Raw genomic sequence first — 26,548 nt, 5'->3', positions numbered from 1 at the left:
CAGCTTATACGTAAATCCTGCACTCCCTATCCACGTATCAGGTAGGTGAGATTTGGTGCAGTAAGGAAACACGTCCCCACCCCCGTCGAGGGTTTCCAGGGAAGGGAGATGGCGGAGGAATGTTTCCCCCGCCCCCCCCTTCTCCACAGCGCCTCGGGCCCTTCGGCAATCTCCGCCGCGCGTTCGGCCGCTGCTTCGGGAGAAGGGGCGGGGAGGTGGCGAGCGCCGCCGAACGAACCCAGGTCGCTGCCCGTACTAGGCAAAGAAGTAACAACACGGCGGCGGGCGGCGTCGAACTAAGGCCGGTCTTATTCGGCGGGTTTCCGTCGAGGAAACGCGGGGAGAGAACAGGAGCCAGAGAGAGAGAGACACGCACATAGAAACCCCTCGACGCTGCCTGCCTGCGAGGAGAAAGCGCGCGCGGCTGCGCCCGTCTCCTCTCCCCGCTTCCCAAACCTCCTTTTTTTATTCCCTTGCGCACGGGCGAGCGCGAGCGCGCCCCCCCTCGGCCTCCTATTGGACGCCCTGCCGCCTCTCTTCTCTTCTCCCCGCCTCCCGTTCCGTGGCGGCTGCTGCTGCTGCTGGAGCTGCTTTCAGAGGCAGCGGCCGTGATTGGAATAATCCGAGCGCTCGCTCGCTCCCGAGAAGCCTCTTCGTCGTCTTCTTTCACCCCTCTGTCCAATTATATATATATCTCGCTCGCGCGCCCAGGACACTCTCATGCGCACGCGCGCGGGTCTGAGGGGAACGGCCGGCCCGGGCGTCGAGTGAGCGGGAGGCGCAGCGCGGCGAGGGAGAGAGAGAGAGGCCTGCGCGCCTGTGTGTTGTGGGGCAGCCCAGCCACCCTCTCGGCTCCCCGCCTCCCGCCGTCTAGCCCAGAGCCGCGTCGCAAGGCCGAAGCGGCGGTGAGAAGGAGGAGGAGGGCGCCTTCTTCTCCCCCCTCCCCAAACGACGACCCTCTTTACCCGCCTCTCAAGCTCAGCCCGCTCCGGTGTGGGGGCAGAAAGGAAACCCCTTGGCCAGGAGGATGACGGGCCCCCGACGCGGGTGAGTGGGGCGCGCTGTGGGGCGACGGGGAAGGAGGGGAGAGAGGTGAGGGAGGCGAGTAAATGGCGGCGGGGGAAGGTGTGGAGTCCGCAGGCAGGCCTCCCTCGGGTTTCGCCCTCCCGCGAAAGGGGAGACGTGTGGACGCGAGTGCGTGTGTGTTTCCTTCCCCCTCGCAACCGGTGCAGAGGAGGCCTGGCCGGTGGCCCTGAGGGAAAGGCTGCCCTCCCCTCTCCGTCTTGAATTTAACAATACATTTTTATTTGTACCCCCACCCATCTGACTGGGTAGCCCCAGCCATTCGCATAATAAGAGGTTAAAACATAAGAAAGGCTTCCTTAAAGCGGGGGGTATGCACGCTCCTTCGGGAGTGAGCCCCGTTCAGCTCGGTGGGATTCACTCCGGATTAAGTATAGGCTCGGGCTGCTGAAGAGAAGCGTAGTCGGCCGGTCCCGGAGTTCTTGGTGTCGACGGAAAATCGACGCCTCCAATTCCAACCCCCCCCCCCCAAGCGGCCCGCTGTGTCTCACTATATAACTTTTTTTAAAAAGCCCCAGGTTTAACTAATTAAATAACTCGGCCAGAGCTGTTTGCTAGCCGTGGAAATGCCCACTTATCAATAGGTCGTTTCCATTGCTGCTGCTCTTCTCTTCTTTGCCTGCTACCATTTGGAGAAGGGTGTCTTTTTTCTTTTTTTGAGGGTCCTGGGATTGGTCGTTTGCTTAGGAACCTTTTGGCGCTTTTAAGTTGCCCTTTCTCACCTTTCCGTTTCCGATCCTGGTGTAAGTTTTTGCGCTTGGTTGTCTTCCTGGAGTGAATGGTGCTACTTATGTAGGGGAGAGGCCCTTCATTTGTAGTGTTGCTTTTTAATTAACAGAATTATTTAATATCCTTTCAACTGCAGCCACCAAAATAAACAATAAATATTAAAGGAGTTGATAGCCGTCACAATTAGAAGCGTTAATCAAGCTCCAGTAGTGCGGTGTGTGCTACTTTTCTGCAGTGTTTTCAATATTACAGTGACTAGGTAACCCAGTAGCAGTTGCAGTTCGTTCTTGGCACATTTGACTTGGTTGGAAATAAGATCAGTGGGCCTGGGTTCCAAGCAGTGGACTGCCAGTTTTTGAAAAACGAAATTTTATAAAGTATTTATAAAGTATAAATCTGCTACTAAAATGAGTGCAGCAGCGCAGTCATGGTTATGCCTACTCATAAGTCCTATTGAATTCAATGGGGCTTACTCGCAGGATTGCAACCTCAGTGTCTCTGGACATTTTGGGTTTCGGTGTTTGAATGTGGTTGGAGCACGTGTTTTGTTCACTCGCATATCCAGTAAAAAAATAGCTTTAATGAGGCAAGACATTCATTTGTGATTAGCTGGGGTTTTTTTGTATGATGAAAATTGATAGATCTGGTTTGATAAATCCAGTATAATGTTGTATTCATTGGTTCTGTAAAAGGTTAAAAAAAAGTAAAAGAAATGGGATGGTAATACAGTTCTATAAAATGAAAGTTGTATGAAACAAGGAAAGAAAATAGTTTGTAATAGACAGCTATTGTAGCTAAAGGGACACGGGTGGCTCTGTGGTCTAAACCACAGAACTTAGGGCTTGCTGATCAGAAGGTCAGCGGTTCGAATCCCTGCAACGGGGTGAGGTCCCGTTGCTCAGTCCCAGCTCCTGCCCACCTAGCAGTTCGAAAGCACGTCAAAAGTGCAAGTAGATAAAAAGGTACCGCTCTGGCGGGAAGGTAAATGGCGTTTCCGTGCGCTGCTCTGGTTCGTCAGAAGCTGTCTGTGGACAAATGCCGGCTCCCTCGGCCTATAGAGCAAGATCAGCGCCGCAACCCCAGAATCGTCCATGACTGGACCTAACAGTCAGGGGTAACTTTACCTTTATTGTAGCTAAATGTTTCACAAGCATGTTCTAAATCATTGGATAGCCAATCTGGCCAATCTGCAACATGGGTTCCAAAAGTGATTCAGTAAGTGGGATGTTAAGGTGTACTTGGGTCCTTTTGCCCAGTTTTGGCATTTCTGTGCACTTCTGCTTCCCTACCTAGCACTCTTTAGGCAAGAGGTGGAAAGTCCACCAAGTGAACTTGTTTGTTGGTCGGCCACCACTGTGTTAAATTTACTGTACAGTCATACCTCGGTTTGCGACTGCAATCTGTTCCGCGGAGCCGGTCGCTCCCCGAATCGGTCTCTCGCTGATGCACGCTTCTGCACGTGCGCGAAGCTTCAATAGAGCACTTCTGCGCACGTGCACGCTGTTGTAAACACTTCCAGGTCCGTGGTGGTCGGAAACCAAAGTGGTCGCAAACGGAGGCGGTCGCAAACCGAGGTATGACTCTAGTGTTTTCTTTTTACATTTTTGTCATAACAATTCATGTGAATTAGAACTCTCCAGTTAGTTATGTTTATGAGAGTTTAACAGGTGTATTTTCTATTCCAAATACATGACTTGACTTGCAGATGCCTTGAACTGGCACCACACCAGAAGTCCTGATCCTAGTTCTCTGTTATGTAGGATTTAAAAATCAAAGTGAAGTTAACAGAGAAGACAATTGCATTTATTAAGTTTGGGTCCTGCAGTTCTTGAAATATACTCCTCCAAGCTCAAAACAAATTGGTGCAAAAAACTCCAAACTAAATCCACACAGTGGATTCAGTTGTTTGAATGCTAGATCAATATATTTTTGTGATTTATTCATATTTAGACTGTAATGCACAAATCTATTAAAAGCTTTCATACCAATTACACAGTAGACTTGGATGTACCCAGTTAATTTGAATGTAGTTTGCCTCCAAGTAAGTGAATTAGGGTTATATGCCTAATAGTTTAAAGACTGCAGCTTGGTTCCTTGAAATTAAATAAAGTGTTAAGGGTTATTGTTCTACCTTTCATGCATCTAGCAACTATGTTCAATTATTTGAACTGTGTAAATACTACATCACAATTGTGTATCTTTTCCTTCGTTCTAAGAAGCATGAGTGTCTTTGTATTCATCTGATATGTAAAAGTGCACATAGTTGCCTTTGCCTAAGGCTTGGTTTTGATACGTGTTGTTTCTTGTATGTGAAGGCATGTTGTTCAGATGGCCAATACATATCATTAATTTTTGAACAGCAGTTTTGTGAATCAGTTCCTGAGAACCACTGTGAATCCCAAATTCTATTAATAAACTCAGTTCTCTTGAAGTGTGGATCCTTTAGGTAGGCCAAACAGCACACATCTGTTTACAAGAGGAAGGTATCAGCAGGCTTCCAGGGGTGGAGAGGAGCCAAGGTTTGGTGAGGCATTATTCCATTAGCTCAAATGGACTTGGGAAGAAAACCCCAAAATAGCCCAACGAGGACTGAGCATGGTCAGTGGATATTAAGTGCTGGCTAACAGGGGTAGTGATGAAGAAATGAAATGGAGCATTCTAGGAGAATTGTTGTTTGGCTCAAATCCTGAACCAGGAGTACTCCTATGCTGAAACATTTTGTTGCAGGTCCTTAGTTTCAGTCTTTCTGTCATCTTATGATCACAAAACTAGCGTTCTTACATTTAAAAAGATACTGTAGAAAATGAAACTTTCTTACTGCAGAATGTTAGCTTCTTGGCAATAACTTTCAAGTGCACAAAGTTTTTAAAGGTATAGTTATTGAAAGTTCTGAAGCAGTGGAATGATATCTTAAAGGCTAAACATGTTTTCTGATGGAATGTTCTGACTAGCATTGTTTTGGGCTTAAATTGTGAGTTCTGAAGTTGCAACTCCTTCTGATAAAGCCCCCTCTAAAGCAGGATAAAAGTTAGGCTGAAAGTGTGTGTGAGAGAGATTAAAGGTATTTTCATCATAACAAAAAGAAGATTAAGGGGGTATGTTTTTGAAGGCCATCCTCAAGACTATTTACCGGCAGTTTGCAGGTCAATGGGTTTTAAGTAGAAGAAAGATATATTCAATATATAATTGGTAAAACTTTGTAAGCTTTGGAGCAAGTTGCCTGCTGCAATGTAACTTTATGTTCCAGCAATGTAACTTTATTCTAAACAAATTAACTGAACTTTGTGTTTTTTGTTTTTTAAAGTTCCATGATTTCAGTTGGGCTACTTGGAATACTGTACTTCATGCGTAAGAAATGTTGTTTATAGTTCATTCCTACACATACTTACTCAGAAGAAAGTCCCAGTGTGTTAATAGAGCTTAAAGGTAAAGGGACCCCTGACCATTAGGTCCAGTCGTGACCGACTCTGGGGTTGCGCGCTCATCTCGCATCATTGGCCGAGGGAGCCAGCGTATAGCCTCCAGGTCATGTGGCCAGCATGACAAAGCCGCTTCTGGCAAACCAGAGCAGCACATGGAAACGCCGTTTACCTTCCCGCTGTAGCGGTTCCTATTTATCTACTTGCATTTTGACGTGGTTTCGAACTGCTAGGTTGGCAGGAGCTGGGACCAAGCAACGGGAGCTCACCCCGTCACAGGGATTCGACCCGCCAACCTTCTGATCAGCAAGCCCTAGGCTCAGTAGTTTAACCACAGCGCCACCTGGGTCCCTTAATAGAGCTTACTCCCTAGTAAATATGTCTAGCTAACACACATCCCAGATAAGAACTGTCATTGAACTTTGAGGACCTAATTTTCACATAGGATTGTGCTGTTAATGTACTTCTCTCATGTAATATGTATATTAATTAGCAGTTCAAATCTACAATGAAAAGAAGTGTGTATATAAATATTTGCCCACTGTTCTTAAATTTGAAGGTAATAAAAGTTGATCCATTAAAATATATTACAACCTGCCACTTTTTCTTACCTTAGGCAGGTAGCAAGGGTTCTCAGGTAAGTAAATTTCTCTTGGGGATACACAATGTAGGCAATATCCCCCACCCACATACAATCTAGGTACCTATCTTCGCTGTTTAAAGCCATGAGAGAAAGCACAGATAGTCCAGTCATTACTGGTAGTCTTGAAACATTACTTTTATGCCACATGTGAGCAACCCATGAGGTACATATGACCCTCCGAGGCCTTCTATGCAGTACTCAAGGGTGTCCCAAGATACCACTAAAATCCTACATTCCTCATCACTGCTTTTCATTACTTACATTCATTGAGGTGAGTGTGATGTGCATAGGGAGTTAGGCATGTGCATGCTGCCCTACCCATCAGTATTGTGCTACTCTCATACTGCTTTCTGAAAGGCTGTGGGCTAAGTAGCTGCACAATTCAGGAGAGGGCTTTTGCAAGCAAGCTAAGGCTCTCCTTTTTTCGTAGCCTTGCTCATAGTTCAGAGCCACACTGCAAGCTGGGCTGGTCCACCTCTTTCATTTCCCCTTGTTGTTGCCTTGCAGATCCCACCCAAATGGGAAAGGTTTGGCAGAGGGACTTGGTGCTCCTGATTTTTGTGCAAGTGCATATATTGGATTGTGTACTATTCATGTTCCCCTCCTCCTAGTCCCTGCTTCTGTTAGTAGCCTACAAGATACCATATTGCAGAGAGGTTTGAGCTTTGGGATGCACCAATTGATGGGGTGGGTGTCTGTGAACAAGCATTGTGTATATTAAATATTATTAACTATATTGTGAACACTTTAATTTATGATATGGATATTGTAATTCAACGTGTGGTTCCTGGGCTCTGTGTTGAGGTATTATTGCGGCCCATTTGGTTTGAGAGATTGTACCACCATGATATGGATGGCAGAAAATAGGTGGCTCCACCCACCATCAATATTTGGCTCCCAAGCATTTCCCCCTGTTGAATGTGCCTCTTAATCCTGAAAGGTTTGTGTTGGTAGGGATGACAGATGCACTGTACTACAGAGAAGAGAGCATGAATGGTATGGGGAAAGCAAAGGAGGGAAAGCTATTGGAGAAGTATTTAAAGAAGTGGTAGCACAGGGCAAAAGGGGACTAATAGAATAGCTAAAAAGAAAACACTGAGTTAAAATAACAAGTGGCTCACTGAGGTATTGGTATAGTGTGCCCCTGCACTGAGTGTGAAGATTTGCTCCCAGGTAGTGTAGAGAGAACTGGTATTGGACATATCTTCATATTTCCCTGTGATAGCTCATTTTCAACTCCTGTGTTTTGTTTTTCCTCTTTTCTTTTGCATGTAGACCAGTGGTGTCCAAACGTTTTTCAAAGAGGGCCAGATTTGATGAAGTGAAGGGCCGTGAGGACCGTCCAAAGATCTTTTTTTAGGATTGAAGTTGTGGAGGGTTTTTAAAAAGGATTTTATCCCAGGAAATAAACTGCCACAGGGGCCGGATTTAACTGACCGGCAGACCGGATTAAGCCCCCAAAACGAATTTTGGACATGCCTGAAGTAGACTATTGCAGTGTGTTGTCGCCTACACACCAAGTATGAGGGGGAGGAAGTTATTTACCACCTGTATGCCATGGATGCTGTCAGTAGTGCCATTTTCTAGAAAAGAGGTGCCAGAACTCACCATGAATGCCTCCCTTGTTCTCTTACAATGGCATTGGCACCCACCTGAGAGGTGCCAGAAATGAGTTCCGGTGAGTTCCAGCTGCAAACAAGACCTGGCTGTCAGGTAGATGCCCTGGACACTTAGTATGTTGCAGACAGAACTGCTCATTGGAAGGGTGCTGCAAGGTTACTAAAGAATCACATTTTTACCAGCCACAGTATATAGTAATTGCATTATACCTGAGATACAAGCACTTCCCTGAGGGAAAACATTTGGCTTCCTTGCAACACATGAGCAACAACTGAACAGTTGTTGCGTTACAAACGCAGATGGCCTGGAAAAATTCCAAAGTGATGTCTGCAGTGTGCACTAGGGATTCTGGGATACATATCTGGGAATGCATACAGTACTTGTTTGAACTTCACATTTACTGTTGTTCACAGCACAGAAATTAAAGCCTAGGAAACCAGGGTGAGCACACACCAGTTTGAAAATTAGTAATCACCAAGAAAGCAACTGAAGTATTAATAGTGAGTGGCAAACGGGTCAAAGGCAAGGTTGAATTCTTGATTTAAAAAAATACTGTAGTTTTTGTAGGTGCAAAATGTAGATATCTGGCTTGATTATTCTAGACTGGTAATTTTGAATCTTGTGTGAGTCACATCTGTTTAACCTAAAAAGCCTACTGAAGTTACCAGCTCACAAAGCAATTACTAACCCACCTGCCTACATATACCTGTGTCTGGCCTAAAATAAAAATTAAAAGCAGTCTTTGTAAAGATTCCCTATCTAGTTGCTTAAAGATAATTCTTATTTGCAGCTGGGCAAGCCTAGGTTGGTTTGTTGTTTTTGCATGGTCATGATAGTGTGTATTGTGATATTCTAGGATTATATTTGGGTTCCAGAAATAGGAAAATATTCTGCTGCATACAGCAATGTGTTGCACTGCTCTAGAATCTTTGCTCCAAAAATAAGACTCATTTACATACTACTACATTACCAGCAGGTGATCCGTTCTACAGCTGTTCCCGCAACACAGTATTAAGAAGCTGCTATTTTAAAAAGGATTTATTAAATGTGAAAAACTTTCTTTCCTCAACCACAGATAGTTGTATGACTGCACACACTTCTACTAATGGACCTGGTAGTAGATATGTTTACCGGTAATTCAGAGCAAAGTGTATTGAGCTTTAAGTAGAAATGTAAGAATCCCCAGCAGGGGCGTAGCCAGGATCAAAACTAGGGGGGGGGGTAAGCCATGGTCGTTCAGGGGCAGGGCCAAGGCACGGAAGGGGAGGGGCCATGAAGTGGGCGGGGCTAAAGGACCAGCGGGCCTGATGATATTGTGGCGGCGGCAGCAGCGGCCACCTTGTGCTTCTGGGGCTGGTAGCGTTGGCGGCTACCCTGCTTGGCTGGAGAGGACGGGAGGGTCGGGCAGGCAAGAGGGGGTGGCAGGGCGGGCGAGGGCGAGGCAAGACACGGCCGCAGCCACGACGGCTCCGAGGCGTTGCTGCATATCAGCATAATATTTCAACCATGGTTCAAGCCCCACCTTAGGAAAAAAATCCTGCATTGCAGCGGGTTGGACTAGATGACCCTTGTGGTCCCTTCCGACTACAATTCTATGATTCTATTGATATATTACCATAGCATAGCTTATCTGCCCCCCCCCAAATTTTATTAAGGATGGAAGAGGGAGGGAAGGAAGGAAGAAATAGAGAGAGAGATAGCTCATATTTGTGGGTGTCTCTGGATGACGCTGTGATGCTGGAACTCTGCAGCAAGAGGACAGGAGGGTCGGGCAGGCGAGAGGGGGTGGAAGGGCGGGCGAGGGCGGGGCAAGGCATGGCCGCAGCCACGACGGCTCCGAGGCGTTGCTGCATATCAGCATAATATTTCAACCATGTTTCAAGCCCCACCTTAGGAAAAAAATCCTGCATTGCAGCGGGTTGGACTAGATGACCCTTGTGGTCCCTTCCGACTACAATTCTACGATTCTATTGATATATTACCATACCATATGCATCGTTCTGCTTTCTTGAATTGTCCTACTCCTAGGCATAGCAGCCAACTCCTAGAGGCCTAGGTGCCTCTCCCCCCCCCAATTACTGGTAAATACCGTATTTGAAAGAGTCATCCCCCCATGTTGATGGGCTTTCTATGTGGGGCTTATCTGCCTCCCCCCGTATTTTATTAAGGATGGAAGAGGGAGGGAAGGAAGGAAGAAATAGAGAGATAACTCATATTTGTGGGTGCCTCTGGGTGACGCTGTGATGCTGGAACTCTGCAGCAAGAGGATGGGAGGGTCGGGCAGGCGAGAGGGGGTGGCAGGGCGGGCGAGGGCGAGGCAAGGCATGGCCGCAGCCACGACGGCTCCGAGGCATTGCTGCATATCAGCATAATATTTCAACCATGGTTCAAGCCCCACCTTAGGAAAAAAATCCTGCATTGCAGCGGGTTGGACTAGATGACCCTTGTGGTCCCTTCCGACTACAATTCTACGATTCTATTGATATATTACCATACAATATGCATCGTTCTGCTTTCTTGAATTGTCCTACTCCTAGGCATAGCAGCCAACTCCTAGAGGCCTAGGTGCCTCCCCCCCCCAATTACTGGTAAATACCGTATTTGAAAGAGTCATCCCCCCATGTTGATGGGCTTTCTATGTGGGGCTTATCTGCCCCCCCGTATTTTATTAAGGATGGAAGAGGGAGGGAAGGAAGGAAGAAATAGAGAGAGGGATAACTCATATTTGTGGGTGCCTCTGGGTGACGCTGTGATGCTGGAACTCTGCATGTACAGGAGCCTTGTAAGCAGCTTTCTCTCTGCTTGATTTACAGCAGGCACGTCCAACAGGTAGATTGTGATCTACCAGTAGATCACTGGATGTCTGTGGTAGATCACTGGTAGGTCACTGGCACCCCTAAAAAAAGCTCACCCAAAATTTTCCTCCTCCCTCAAAAAAGTTGAACTATGACCTGAAGCCCTAAACAAAAATGGGCCTCCCTCCCTCCTAAAAGAAGCTCAACAAGTTTGACCTAAACCCAAAAAAACAGGGCTTCCCTTCCTTTTAAAAAAACTCAACAGCTTTGACCTGAACCCCCCAAAAGGGGGTAGATCACCCCCAGTTTTAAACTATGAGTAGATCAGAGTCTCTTGGGAGGTGGCCACCCGTGATTTACAGTATACAGATGCAGGAGGAGGGGCAGACTGGAACACCAATGCTTTTTATAAACATCACTGTGTCTGTCTAAGCTACAGCCTCCCCCCTTTCTTATTCACTTCTTTTTAGCCTTGCAGAGCCACCTTAGTCAAATTGAATCCTCTGAGTCTGCACCCTCATTAAATCACCAATAGAACTCTTAATGCTCCTGAATGCTCATTAACAACTCCCACTTAAGAACAATAGGGTGAAATGGTCAGCTATCGAATCTTGCCTGGGGATATATGCTCCATTGTCTTAACTGCTTAACTACTGGTAGCCACTTTGCTTTATTTATTTGATGTGTTTTTGTTACTGCTGTCCCCCCCCCCAGCAAGCGGAGACTTAGCTGCTCTTGCTAAAGCAAAGCCCTTTCCACTTCAGTTTTTGGAGGGGAAAAGTGCTGTTTATGGTCTGTAAAATACATTATTTTTTTTGCTTCTAGGGGGGGCAGCTGCCCCCTCCTGCCCCCCCTGCCTACGCCCATGATCCCCAGAAGTGCTCCAGTATTGCATAACTTAAAGCAATATGCATTTGATCATTAATGTGGCATATAATAAAAGCAGCACATCTCCTCTGAAGTCTAGACTATGATTTGTAATCTCTCTCACAACATTCCAGCTGAATCTTTCAGCCAAACTATAATTGACTGAATAGAACTACGAAATGCTTTCTGCAAAAAGTGTCAGTCTAACAGAGATTTTTGAGGCTAGATTGAGTTCTGCATCTTTTCAAAATAGCTGATTTCTGTTTTTAAAATTTTGTATAGTTTTTATTCTATGGTTTTATGGGTGACTGTTGTAAACTATTCTGATTTTTTAAAAAATGAATAGCAATATAGCCTAGGGCTTGCTGATCAGAAGGTTGGGGGTTCGAATCCCCGCGACGAGGTGAGCTCCCATTGCTCGGTCCCTGCTCCTGCCAACCTAGCAGTTGGCAGGAAAGCACGTCAAAGTGTAAGTAGATAAATAGGTACTTCTCCGGCGGGAAGGTAAACGGCATTTCCGTGCACTGCTCTGGTTCCCCAGAAGCGGCTTAGTCATGCTGGCCACATGACCCGGAAGCTGTCTGCGGACAAACACCGGCTCCCTCGGCCATTAAAGCGAGATGAGCGCTGCAACCCTAGAGTCGCCCGCAACTGGACCTAACGGTCAGGGGTACCTTTAAGGCAACATTTGATTTTTAAGTAGCTAATTGCATGGATAAATTTGTGCATCTTATGTAGTCCCAAGATTAAAGGCAAGTGGTGCATCACACAAATAGTTTGAACTGGATTTCTCCTCCCCTCCCAACTAAACTGATTGAACCACCATCTGTGTGTTTCCAAATTCCAGGTGTGTGGCAGACATCTTTCAATCACCAGCTTGTATAAACTTAGATTGATGTGCCTTCCCCACCCTTGCTTTCACAATCTGCCCCATATATATTAATCCTTATCTGGTCACATCAATCTCATAAACATGTCTGAAAAGGGAGTCAAAGATGTGACAGTTATTGGCATAATGGGAAACTTTAGCCTCTTGAGAAACAAAAATCATGATTTGCCATTGTTCTGATTTTGCTCTATATCATAAGCTGTGCGAGATGAGCATCGCAACCCCAGAGTCGTCTGCGACTGGACTTAATAGTCAGGGGTTCCTTTACCTTTACCTATAGATAAATTGTTCCAATATAACTTTTTATTTTCTTTAGATGCATTAAAATTTGATAATTTTACTTTTTAAAATACAGTTTGCTGTCAGATAAAACAATTGATAACATGCATAGCTTTATTACTCCAAATAAACCCCTAATTTATATTTTGTAAACTGGGGTGGATATGTTAAGCCACTAGAGCTGTATTCTGCAGAAACTATGGATCTCAGTGTGGGTTTTTTAATGCTCCGTTAATGAATTTCAAACCAGTATTAATCAGGTTACTTCTTGACTTCCACACTCTTAATACTTCTTTTCCGGGTCACACCTTTTTTTAATGTGAAACTATTATGCTGAAAAATTTTCTAGCATAATGAATTAGAAGAGAGAGGGTAAATTAAATTGTGGAAAGTCAAACAACAGATGTCAGCTTTGAAGTCTGAGATTGTCCAATAAAAATAAACAAGAAGAAAGGGAATCAAAATGTGGAATTAAACATCTGCTTGGCAGCTGTGGATATCTGTCTGTCTTAAATTTTAAGATGTGGCACATTGCACCTTCTATTTCTTTACATTTATACTCCATCCTATTTTGAAGGTTTACAGTCAAACTATAAATCTCCATTTAACTGTCCCCATTGTTTATTTCACCTTTTGCCATGCATGCAGCCAACCCAACAATTATGAGCCATGCCAGTCACAGTGTATCTATAAAAGTGTCCTTTCCCGTTCTCATTCCAAATCGCTTCTGTGATAATCAATACTGTATAGTGGTATCTCTGGTTACAAACTTAATTCATTCCGTAGGTCCGTTCTTAAGCTGAAACCCTTCTTATCCTGATGTGCGCTTTCGCTAATAGGGTCTCCTGCTGCGCATGCGCCTCTGGCGCGCGATTTCCGCTTGCATCCTGTGGCAAAGTTCGCAATCAGGAGCAGCTACGTCCGGGTTAGCAGAGTTCGTAACCAGAAGCGTTCGTAACCAGAAGCGTTCATAACCAGAGGTACCACTGTATAAGAAATCCAGCTCCCAACAAACGCTTATCTACTGTCCCCAACACTTCCTGTCTGTTAACCATGTAGCCTGATCTTTCCCTCATCAAGGCCAGTCCCCTGAGGGTACCCTGTTTCCCCCTTTTTAATACATAGTCATAAAGTAAGCCATGGCAGGGTTTTTAAGCATTTGAGAAATATAAGACATACCCCCAAAATAAGCCATACTTCCGCGCCATGGAAACCAACCCCCACAGGCACCTCCACTCACAGAGTCACTCCATGCGGCCAAGAGCTCTGCTTAACAGCTGATCGCGCTCCCGCCTTGCTGGCTGCATCCCCGTGCTCCGCTTGCCACCACCGCTTGCCACCACCGCTGGGCTCACTGCTTCTTCCTTGCCTGGCCCAGCCAAGGAGCTTGGAGCACCCTGCAGCGGCGGGGGGAGCGCCTGAGCCAGTGGCCTCCGCCTGGCCTGGCCAAGGACGCCTGCTGCCCTGCCGCCCGGAACCGGTGGCTGCTGCAGTGCTGAGCACTCAAGAGAGCACAGCAGCGCCCTGAGCCGTAAAAACCGTACCAGTAATTAAAAAATAAGACATCCCACCGAAAGTAAGCCACCCTGTGTTTTTTTGAGGAAAAAAAGTTATAAGACGGTGTCTTAAAAAGGGGGAAACACGGTAGCTACCTAAATGCCCACAAGGATGCAGCTTCCAAATGCACTGACTGCCCAGTGTTAGAAACTGAGATATGAAAGCTAGGAGCTAAATGGCACCTTAAGCCTAGGTTATGGGCGCAGCAACAGAATGTCCAGATGCATGCAAAGCTGAAAGTGAATGATCTGCAGCTAAAATATTATGTTCATTTTTCACTTGGTCTAGTCCTTCCCCTGCCCAGCCCCCTAATATTCTTAGGAGGGTCTCTTCTCTAGTCTTCTGAGAGTAAATGGAGGTGGGGAGGACTACACCATGTGTTCCATTCAAAGTTATATTATGTTGCCTTTCAGGTTAAGCAACTAATTCCCCTTATTAGGGGCTCCTGGAAGTTACCCTGGGCACAGATTGAGATCTCCCCCTCCATCTCTTTCTGGGACTGTCCACTGCAGCACTGAGGAAAATTTGTAACCTCTTCTTGAAAGCAACCCTTTTGACATAGAGGGAGTGGAGTTTGCTTTAAATATCAGCAATTTCAGGCCTGGGAATCTAGGGGAGTCAATAGAATTAGTGATGTACTATATGGAGAACACATGGGACGCGGGTGGCGCTGTGGGTTAAACCCAGAGCCTAGGGCTTGCCGATCAGAAGGTCGGCGGTTCGAATCCCTGCCAACCTAGCAGTTCGAAAGCACCTCAAAGTGCAAGTAGATAGAGTAAATAGGTACCGCTCCAGCGGGAAGGTAAACAGTGTTTCCATATGCTGCTCTGGTTTGGACTGCTCTGGTAGTCCAAAACATCTGGAGGGCCAAAGTTTTGGGGTGCCTGCTTTATAGTGTGTTGATAGATCAGTCTAGGGGCAGCTTTAATTGCCTTCACCAGCTTGGGAAGGGGGGACTTTGGGACTCACATTGATGAGCATAAATGGAAGGGGCTGTGGTCCTGCCTCCTGTTAAAGATAAACTCCGCTTGCCTTCAAGAAGTGTCCCTTAAGGTTCTCTTCTACTGGCATTGGTTTCCAACACTGCTCTCCAAGATAAACAAGTCTTGATCACCATTATGTTGGAAAGGCTGTGGGAATTATGATTCTTTTATCATGCATGGTGGGCCTGCAATACAAAGCAAAAAATATGAAAAAATGTTTTTGACAGCATCACCTCCATTATGAGCCAGGAATTGAAGCCTATTACATCCTTAGTCCTATTACCATGAGCAGAAACTTAGTGATTAAGTTCTTTTTGTTGACAGCCATTGGAAAGCGGAATCAGCCACCAATGGAGACCTGGATTAATTATTTCTAGGACATAGCCTTCTCAGATTGTCTTAAGCAGAGAAGGTGGTCTATCAGGGGTGTGTCAAAAAGGGACAGGCTTGAGGAGATTTGGTTTTTGTTTTCATTCATATACAAAAAGCAGTATACTTAGTCTCTCAAGCACCTATGTGGAGAAGCCACGTGGGGGGTTCACTGAAAGTGGGGTAATGCATGAGGCATAGGATCCTTGCAGTAAGATGAATCTCCAAATGCATGAGTAATATTACATTTACTGATACTTTCCTTGCTTCCGTAGTAGTAGTAGTAGTAAGTAAGTAAGTAAGTAAGTAAGTAAGTAAGTAAGTAAGTAATTATACCTCACCCATCTGGCTGGGTTTCCCCAGCCACTCTGAGTGGCTTACAGTACATGTAAAAACATAGTAAAACCTCAAACATTAAAAAAATCTCCTGATACAGGGCTACCTTCAGATGTTTTCTAAAAGTCAGATAGTTGTTCATTTCCTTAACATCTGATGGGTGGGCGTTTCGCAGGGAGGATGCCACTGCCGAGAAGGCCCTCTGCCTGGTTCCCTGTAGCTTCACTTCTCACAGTGAGGAAACCGGCAGAAGACCCTTGGAGAAGGACCTGAATGATGGGGTGGAGACACTCCTTCAGGTATACTGGGACGAGGTTACTTTGCTTTGTATAGGTTTGTAACTGAAATCATTCTGTGTAATTTGCTGTTTGTAATGTTTAATGAAAATAATAAAATTATTTCTAAAAAAATCTTATTCCTAGCCCTATTTTCCACCCACCCACAGTGACTTTGAGTGGAAAAAATTCCACTGTTACATTTTTCTGTGCAATATTTTCCATTCCTAAAAATACATTTTCCCCATAAAATTAATCATTAACATAATGAATCAAATAGCTGTTAGTTGTAATGTTGTAATTAACTTTTTCCAGATGACTGTCCCTAGGAAGTACTTGCACACAGGCCTACATACAATTTCAGTACCTTAATTTTTTTCTTAAACTTTAACTAACATATTCTAATAAAAACAAATTCCAAACAAATTGCTACCCAAGTGTGCTTTATTGATCCCTGCCCCCACTCAGATATATTTAAGTTTAAATGCTTTTGGTTTTTCGTAAAATATTTAGTATTTATGCAGCATGTAAAATGAACATTGAATACTTTTGATTAAGGCTTGTTTACCAAACAGAAGTCACTCCCAAGTGACTTAAGTTTAAGTTGAGTAAAGTGAGCTAGAAGTTGACAATCAGGGTGCTGTTAAAGAAGCAGGAAGTAAAGGAGAAAGTGAGAGCTGAGAGACAGGTTTTGCTTCCTCACCCACTCACTTGCATGTACCTATCTGCCTTTGTGGCAAAGTAGCAAAGTAGATAGAGACAGAAGCAGACAAGCAAAAGAAAAAGGGATCACTTTGTTTTCTGCTCACCCCACGCCTCCACAATTCAAGGAAAAACAACAGGGGCAGCTGATTGGGAGGGGGCAATAGATTATACCTTTTGCTCCTTCCTGAGTTGCAGCTGCAAAGCTGAACCATAGCTGGCCTGAACCACATATTATGAATATGATTTTGCAAGGCACTTGTGCACTGAAGCTGCTGGGTGTTTAAGCAGCAGCAGCACCTATGGCTATAGTACCTTAGTCTGGGACTGGCGCTCATTGCCAGTGCAGTGACCACAAATTAGAGCAGAGAAAGAAAAATCATTTTTGCCTGGACACTTCTATACTGGCATCCCCAAACTAAAATATTTTCTCTGTCCTGCATTTCAAATATTTTTAGGGTTACAGCCCTCAAGCACTTCTAATGGATTACTCATATCAGTTTTGAATTAAATAACTGATGAATCTGTTAAATTTGCATATGGGTAAAACATTATTTCTGAAGCACGAAACATATTTACTTATGGTAATTTTTTAGATATTCACACATTTGTCCTTGTAGGCATAATCTTGGCAGAGGCATTCCTCCTGTGTTTGAGAGAAGGGAGAATGCCTCTGAATAAGTTGGTTGGCACCTGAGGTTTTTATAAACATTGGAAATAAAATAAAAAAATCCTGCTGTCCAGTTTAGGGGCATCCTTTTAGTTGATCAATATGTTAGACTGATTAAAAACCACAAGTTCCAGCCATTGCTGTGATCCAGGCCAGTGGCCCATCAATTGGGTTGTTATGAGAGATGCTTCTAGCATGTCAGACTGTAGAAGATTAAAATTATTTTGCTACAGTACTTTGCCTTCGCTTGAGAATTTGACATCTAACCAAATGTACCAGGATGTACTAGAAAACTTCATTGTTCATATGATTTGACTTACAGTCTATCTTCTGTTCTAAAATCCAAATGTGCTTCCTGAAATGCTCCTGAATATATATATATATATAGAGAGAGAGAGAAGGCTAAAATCTACTTGGTATTTCACTGTATAAGAATGGCATGGGAGGGGGGGAATTTAACACTAACATTTCTCCCCACATTAAGGTTAAAGTCCTATAACCACTTAATTGGGAGTAAGCACTGTTCAGTATTCAGTTCAATGGATCTTGCTTCTGAGTTAGGCATTGGATTGCACTGTAAAATAACTTTTATCAAGGAAATACTGGCTCAGTAGATAGTAGGTTTGCCTGTGTTGCACATGATGCCTGTAGAGAGGTCCAACTGTGAAAGAAATAATCTAAAAATACATTGCTGAAATGTTATACATGAGTGAGCAAAAAGGGATGAGAGGAATTGCCATAACAGAAAGCTGTTGTATCATTGCCATCCTGTTTCATTAGGCCACCTACTGTGCCTATCTGGGTGGCAGGGTTCGAAATTAGCAGGGTGCCAGGCGTAGAGATTCGTGCCTAAAGATTCTCCATTTGTGAGCACCTCAAAAAGTCTGGGTACCACTTTTTTGTGCCTGGCTGATACTCAAGGATTACTGAAATCCATGTGCTTTGAAGCCTTAAAGTATATGTTAAATATAGACAATATATTAAGGAGTTTAACAATAAAGAGTAGAGTGTTTTGAAAACTGAAGTATGGTACCAGTATATTTATTGTAAACACCAAATTAAACATAATTTCTACTAAAATGTGATATTAACAATGTGTCATATATGTGTATTAGTTCGTGCTTATCAAAATAATAAAAAGTGTTGCTGACCCCCCCCCCCCAATGGCAACTTGACATTCTGTTTTGGTGCCCATAGGCTCCTAGCTTTTCTATCCCAGTTTCTGACACTGCTGGGCAGTGATTATACTACAATTTTATACCAGCCAGTCAACGGCGTAGCTAGCCACCTGGCTGCCTGGGGCAAATCCAAAGGTACCCCGCTGGAGGAAGGGGTGTCCGTCGCACGCATGAGCGCATAGGAGGCATGCGCCACAGTGCGAAGCAGTTGGGGCTTTTCCTCCATGGTGGCGGCCGTTGGAGGTGGTCAGCCCCACCCAGCCTGCTGCCCAGGGCAGCGCCCCCCGCCCCCCTATTACTATGTCACTGCAGCCAATTCCGTTTGAGATTGAAACCTGGACATGAGCATCTACTTCCCATCCAGGCAGGAGTGGGTGCTCACTACCAGCTATTGCTCTGGGAAAATTATGGGGACTGAGCCTTCAAGTAAAGGACCCTGGGTGCCCTTGCTCCTGTAAGTGCACATGGTCTACTTCTAAAGTGTGCTGTCAGATACCTATGATTTTATAGAGTGGTAAATAAGTGAGTGTGATATGCAGCACCTGCTCATGAAGAATTCTGAGAGGGCCCAGCTGAACTCTGTTTACCTTCCTCCTGCACATGCCCAAGCTCACATATGTGTGTTGGCAGTGTGTTCGGACATTAGAGAAAATAAAATCTGCGCAAACATCCCATCTCTACCTCTGTTTGACGTGAAAGAGTGAGAAGGGCTTCAATGGAGTTGTACTCAATGATGTCCAGCCACTTGGCAATAGAAATGCGCTTGTGCAACTGGATTTCTGGTTTCTCTTCTTTCTCACCCAGCTCCCTGCACACACCCAAAATCTGCTCCAGGTGATCCCCCAAGACTCAAGAGCAGATTTTGGAGTTGTGGGGAGTTGTAGTGGGGAAGAAAAGATGAAGGCCTGTTGTGTGTATGGGTATCTGCTCATGATATGATGGACCTCATTCATGGTTATAAAATCAATAGGCATGTTTATAGAAGCGATACCTGAAATATCTCATGGGAGCCAGTGTGATCTAGTAGTAGTGTTTTGGACTATAACCTGGGAGACCAGGGCTTGAAATCCCACTCAGCCATGAAGCTCATGGAGTGACCTTGGACCAATCACAGTCTCTCAGTGTAACCTATCCTGCAGGGTTGTTGTGAGGATAAAACGAGGAGGGGGAAAACTTTGTATGACATCTTGACTTCCTTGGGTGAAAAGTGGGATATAAATGTTTGTTTAACCTAGGTTTAAATTGATTCATTTTAGTAGTGTTAGTGGTAGATTCTTATAGATTTTATCCTATGTGCTGGGGATATATAGTAGTTTTAATCAGTCTTACCCATTCCTGCTTCCAAAGGATTCCAAGTATGGCTGTCATAGGAGAAAAGGAGGACATTTGCAGGTGCATATTATTTCCTCTACCCCAAGATACAGCTCTGTCATGATTCATGTGTTGTTCAAGCTGAGGTAACTACCCTCACTTCCTTCTCAGATCAGATAAAGATAGAAAGGAAAGGAAAGGCAGTAAAACACACTTTTAAAAGAAAATGTTTCCCAATTAAGAAATGTATTCAATGCTGCATGAACAACCTCCAGTCAAACAACAAGGCCTTCCCTTCTCCTCTGCCTATGCAACCCTCAAATCTATATCATAGGTACTACCTCTGGAGCAAATTTTGAAATGCAGGGGAGAGGAGGGGGAAGTTTCATTTCACAAATGGAGTAGTAGCATTGGATACAGTCCATAGTGTTTAAACTACTCTTTACACACTTGGTAATGTGAATTGGGCTTCTCTGCATGAACCTTCTTTGAGCGCAGTCAAACCAAGTTTAGCTGTTTAAACAGTGCAATCCTGTGCACATGTACTGTACTCAGTTGCAAGTCCACATTGGTTAAAAGGATTGTAATGTATGCCTTAAGCAAGCACCCCTGCGTAGATAATTCCTATGGATGGATGTGACCACTGAGAGGGCCCTCTCTCTCATTGCCACCCTCCAAATTTCACTTAAGCTGGTAACAAATCCATGCAACAGAGGCCAACTCTGCCTCCTAAAGTACTCCCAGATAAGGGACTGTAGCATTGAAGCTTAAATAATGTTGGAATCAGAATAGCTAAAGGAGCTTAGCTTGGGATCGATTGTACCCTCTTTTATTAGTTGCTATACTAGAGAAGCTTACTGCTTGCTTAATACATTTTTATTACTGTACTGATCACTATTGTGTTGTTCTATATAGCTGTGGTTCTGTCAGCTAAACCTGTTGTCATTGACAGTGTTACAGAAGTAACAAAGGGCATTCTCATTTTTTCATGAAGCGTTTAATCCATATTTGCTTACTGCTGCTATGGAAAAGACAAGTGTATCAGTAGAGAAGCCTCCTTAGGTTGCCTGCTGTTATATTTATAGCACAATAGATCCCTGACATGGTTGAAGTCTGAGTGCTTTCCATGCATCTCTGCCAATGCATCTGTTTTCTCTTAATTTATTTTCAAAGATGCCAGAATGAGTGCATGGAGACTATTTTGCCTAATAAAGCAGAGACATTATGAAAGTGCATAAAGGATGCTGTACTGTTGCTTTTTCATAGTGTTAAAGTGAGCTGAGACTATAGCTGGGGTTTTGTATTGCTTCATTCTTTGGTGAAATTCAAATGCTGATTAGGATGCTTATAATTTTGACATTAGTCTTCTGATGCTACATTTTTTCAGTTTAACATATCTTCCATATTAATTTAGTGTTCAACAGTAGGAGATTTACTGGCAGGTAATAAGTGCTTCTGTATCCCTGTCCTTAAAGCAGGGGTAAGCAAACTTTTTCAGCAGGGGGCTGGTCCACTGTCCCTCAGACCTATATTTTGGAAAAAAAATGAACAAATTTCTATGCCCCACAAATAACCCAGAGATGCATTTTAAACAAAAGGACACATTCTACTCATGTAAAAACACCAGGCAGGCCCCACAAATAACCCAGAGATGCATTTTAAATAAAAAAGCACATTCTACTCATAAAAAACATGTTGATTCCTGGACCGTCCGCGGGCCGGATTTAGAAGGCGATTGGGCCGCATCCAGCCCCCGGGCCTTAGTTTGGGGACCCCTGCCTTAAAGCTTATTGTCCTATAGAGAAATGCTGGCTCATCAGAACATTGCCAGAGTAACCCCCACTTCTGAAGAAGTGTGCATGCACACGAAAGCTCATACCAAAATAAAAACTTAGTTGGTCTTTAAGGTGCTACTGAAGGAATTTTTTTATTTTACTTCGACCCAGACCAACATGGCTACCTACCTGTAACCCCCCCCACCTGTCACAGTGTGAATCAGCCTTCCTGGACTTAGGAAGTTGTGGATGAACAATAAAATGTACATGTAAGATATAGCTCTATGTTACTGAAATGAATTTTGTATTTGTCTGTGCTTTACATTGCCTTCACTAGCACATAATGCTAAACTATGGTGTGGTTTAACTTGAAGTTCCAAGTGCAGGAATGAGAAGGACTTGGTCAGTATTTACTTTTATGTTTGCCCCACTCAACTTGTTCTTGTAAGCAAATTAGGGATCATGATTTATCACAAAATAATCTGTTTCAAATCAAACCGATTACAAACCATGGCCTATGAAGCTGACTTGTTTTCCCTCTTTCCCAACTCTACAACTCTATGATTCTGTGATTTTCTAGTTCATGATAAGGCAAGATTAGGGGAAACTGGACGTAAACACTGACAAAGAGCTCTCTGTTGTATGGGAGGAGTAAGATTTGCTTGGGTTGATTCCAGCTAACATATTCAGCACTGAACCATAGTTTAGTGTTACATGTGAACCCAGCTGGTGTATAACAAACATAAGTGACTCTCCACTTCACGTTTGTTTGAGACACATTGACCATACCATACAATAAGATGCTCTGTTCATGGTAACTATAATTTACCTTTATGTCTGAATGAGGCAAGCTATGGTCACAGTGAGTCATTGTTTACTTTCAAACCAAAATGAGAAACCATTGTTTGAACTGAGCTTTCAATGCTGGTTTGCAGGCAAACTGATTATATTTAACAGCACACTGTAGTTACCCCGAACCTGGATGGGATAAAAGTACACAAACCTGAGGTACATTCCCAATAGCCAAACCATGTAATATCTGAACCAAGTATCTGTACAGAACTTAAACGGAGTTTGCTGTGGCTCTTATAATGGTTAATGTACTAATGGACTGTAAAGAGCGGTATTGAAATTGTTATGTAATTGCAGCCATGTCCAGGAATCATTTGCACAGTTTGCTTATTTGTATTGGGTGCGTGCCATTTATAACCATTTATAACCAACACAGTATAACCATAAACAAATCCATTTTACTGTATGCATCTTGGTTATTCCCCTATAATTGGTAGAATATCCATCAAAGAAGACAGCAGCCTCCCTAGAAAGCAGAGCAGAGGAAATCTTCAGAATATATGTGACTTTAATGACAGTTGTTTGGCTTAAGCAAAAAAGTAATACTTGTAGAGAGCATTACAGATAATTCAAGATATGAGCTGCACTATCAAGTGCTGTGGATCACAGACTTTAATCGTAAACAAGTTCCACTGAAATCAATAACATTTCTGAGTAAACATTTTTAGCATTGTGCTATAAGTTTATTGTGAAACCAAGATGCCTCAATTCCTGAAAACAGACATACAGTACATCAATAGATATGCTTCATTAAATGTTTCTAAAATTCTTCTTTAAAAAAAAGAAAAAAAACTTAAAACTCCTAATATTTCCCGCTTTCAGCAGAATAACTCTATGAACCAGTGCTGCGATGCCATTTTAAGAGGTTAAATTACTTTCTAAATGTTGCTGTGAAGCAGAAGGGAAGGGAAAAGATCAAGTTACTCATTCTTCATTCCAGAGCCTACCACTACACTTGAAGGCTGGAGACATGCTGGCTAGAATACACAGTTGCCAGTCGTCTTTAGCCCTGCCCCCACTCGGGGGAAAGACCAAAAGAGATTTTCTTTAAAGGGGGCCTGGAAAGGGAAAACAATTTTTCTTTTCTCCAGGAATTTTTAAGTGCAGCTGCCATATCATCTACTATGCTGATCATATAATCACAGTTGTCATGTTTTTAGTTATTACTTCACCAAATTTTACTTTTATACGCGTATGAAAGTTTGGTCCCTTTACTTACCTAACTACAGTAACTATTTGATAACTGTGTGCATGAGGTGGTACTTTATTATTACTTCTGTGTTCTGTTATAGAAGGAATGGAGGAAATTGCTTGTTGACTTCTCTCTCACAAGGTTGCATGCACTCTTGCATAAAGAAATGCACCACTAGTAATAGTTACACGTTGACGTGTATTTTCTCTTCATGCTCAAAAAGCTCTTCAGCTCAGTTGTGATCAAATGAAGCAGGAGAGGCTTGTACCTCTTCTTTCTCTCCCTCAATATTTTTCATTCCAGTCAGGACAGTATGCTGCTGTCCTGGCCACGTCCTGTAAGAACATACCTCTTAATGGTGGAGAGGAGGCTGCAGGAGGGTTGGGTGGGAGGAGAGAGACAGCTTAATCAGCAGGGATCATACATTTGGGGGGGGGGTTCGATTCAGAGAGGCAGGCATGGTGATCAGATGGTTACGTTTATTACAATATTGCTGCTTTCCCATAGCTGATCAGGGACATTGATAGGAAAAGAGTTGGTCTTGAGCACAGCTTATGATATAGAGCAAAATCAGAACAATGGCAAATCATGATTTTTGTTTCTCAAGAGGCTGAAGTTTCCCATTATGCCAATAACTGTCACATCTTTGACTTCTCCCTTTTCAGACATGTTTATGAGATTGATGTGACCAGATGAGGATTAATATATATGGGGCAGATTGTGAAAGCAAGGGTGGGGAAGGCACATCAATCTAAGTTTATACAAGCTGGTGATTGAAAATGTCTGCCATACACCCGGAATTTGGAAACACATAGATGGTGGTTCAATCAGTTTAGTTGGGAGGGGAGGAGAAATCCAGTTCAAACTATTTGTGTGATGCACCACTTGCCTTTAATCTTGGGACTACATAAGAAGATGCACAAATTCATCCATGCAATTAGCTACTTAAAAATCAAATGTTGCCTTAAAGGTACCCCTGACCGTTAGGTCCAGTTGCGGACGACTCTGGGGTTGCAGCGCTCATCTCGCTTTAATGGCCGAGGGAGCCGGCGTTTGTCCGCAGACAGCTTCCGGGTCATGTGGCCAGCATGACTAAGCCGCTTCTGGGGAACCAGAGCAGTGCACGGAAATGCTGTTTACCTTCCCGCCGGAGCAGTACCTATTTATCTACTTACACTTTGACGTGCTTTCGAACTGCTAGGTTGGCAGGAGCAGGGACCGAGCAACGGGAGCTCACCTTACATGAATACATTTGTAAGAAATATGTCTAACTTTAATGGAACATCGCCAATATTTTTTCTCAACTTTTTGTGTTTATACTAGGTTGATCATGCTTATGCGAGTAATACTTGCCTTTAAAATAAATACCATATATTCTGGCATATAAGATGACTGTGCGTATAAGACTACCCCAACTTTTCCAGTTAAAATATAGAGTTTGGGATATACTCGCTGTATAAGAAATACGACCCGGTGTATAAGACAACCCCCGACTTTTGAGAAGATTTTCCTGGGTTAAAAAGTAGTCTTATACGCAGGAATATACAGTAAATAATGTTTTGCATGGCTGTTTAGTACATTGAGTTCCACAAAGATGTGATGTTAGTTTGCAGCCATGCAAAATATGGACTTTCTGTTTTTAACTCGTGCAGTTAGTTTAGTTGTATGCATGCAACAGAACTCTGAAGAAAGAATGATACTGTTGATCAGTTTATTATTGCTAGTTAAAGATGTAGTGACTGAAAAGTCTGCTTTTATTATACTTCAAGTGTAGCTTTACACAGGAAGCACTGTGTAAAAGTCTTAGCCTGATTGAAATATGCCTATTTCTGATATTTCTCTGACCATTTCTTTCTCAAGTTGCGAGTTGGAAAAAAAGGCTCTCACAGTTTTTAGCAAAGTATTGTCACAGACTGCTGTAACTGCTTGTGGTTGTGCAAAAATTCTAGTCTTTTAAAGTCGTTGGCTACAGTATTTTTGTGAAGTAGCCCTATGATGGGATGTCTCTCTTAGTCCTTTGTGGCATTGTGTATCTTTGCTCCACCCCTGTACACACACTATTGTAAAGTATTTAGTTTCTGTGTTTGGAAAAATTACAGAAGTAATGAAATTGGCATGTATAGTTAGTAAACAGCTTCTGAAACATCCCTCAGAATATGTAATCCATAGACATAACCACAGGAAAAATTGTGGGGGTTGAGATGCCTTTCCATAATTTGGGGGAAGAGAATAATTGTGGCCAGTTCAGTTCAGTTTGCAGTATCTAGCATCTAGTTTTTATCCCACAACTGATTCACATTTGAAAAATTTTATTCCCCTATTTCCCCCCCTGGCAGTGCTACAATAGCACCTGCTTCTTATATGAAGCCAACACAAGTAGTTGCTTCTCTTCCTAAGATCAGCCTTAAGGCATTGAAATTCCTAGGCAAGCATTTTTCTCCCTTGTTTACCCTTATGCAGGAGAGGTAGAATTGAGGTTTGATTCTTTCTGCATGCCTAAATCACACAATCATGGAAATAGGTCTTAAGCAGTATTTTTAAAACCTGGAGAGGAATTCTTAATATTTTGGATTGATAATCTTTTTTGTATTTTGGAGGAAAGAATAGATGAACTGAATTTGCTTATTAATAAATTGAGCGGCATGGTACTGTGGGAGCACGCCTCCATCCTGAATGCTTCTCAAGTGGAAGAAACTTTACTGTGTGTTATATGCCCTCTGAACTTACACAGGCTGCTTCACATCAGTTCTGTTAAAGGAGCCACCCTTACAGCTCATTGAAGTTTGTGCCACTCTTCCATGAAAGCCCATGGGCCGGCATTTCTGAAGCAGCACAAGCCTGCATTTTCTTTTTGCAGAAAGTGATCAAGTCAGTGATTTTAGCTATAAGGTGAGGCAACAGGAGAGGGAGTTTGATCAAGGATTGAATCACTTCTGAAGTCTCCTTGATGGTATTGGGGTGGGGTGGGGTTTTTCACAAAACGTTTCAGGATTCCATCTGTGCTAAACCTTGGACTTGTTTGTG

At 43.5% G+C, this 26,548-nt stretch overlaps 1 protein-coding gene across 2 annotated transcripts in view; it reads left to right on the top strand.

The window, feature by feature from the left end:
* The first annotated feature begins 248 nt into the window (after positions 1 to 248).
* The window catches only part of BMPR1A (bone morphogenetic protein receptor type 1A), a 57,893-nt gene continuing 31,593 nt past the window's right edge, over positions 249 to 26,548 (top strand). Inside the window, exon 1 of one of the 2 annotated variants that reach the window (XM_035137314.3) lies at positions 249 to 1,047. The gene's annotated coding sequence lies outside the window, so the exon portion shown is untranslated. The remainder of the gene's footprint in view (positions 1,048 to 26,548) is intronic. The other variant, XM_088670167.1, reaches the window with a different exon arrangement.

This window comes from Zootoca vivipara, chromosome 5 (genome assembly GCF_965207765.1).
Source record: "Zootoca vivipara chromosome 5, rZooViv2.hap1.1, whole genome shotgun sequence".
In the NCBI taxonomy this organism is placed as follows: Eukaryota; Metazoa; Chordata; class Lepidosauria; order Squamata; family Lacertidae; genus Zootoca; species Zootoca vivipara.
The sequence above is the reverse complement of the archived record's forward strand: the minus strand, read 5'-3'. Positions and strand labels throughout refer to the sequence as shown.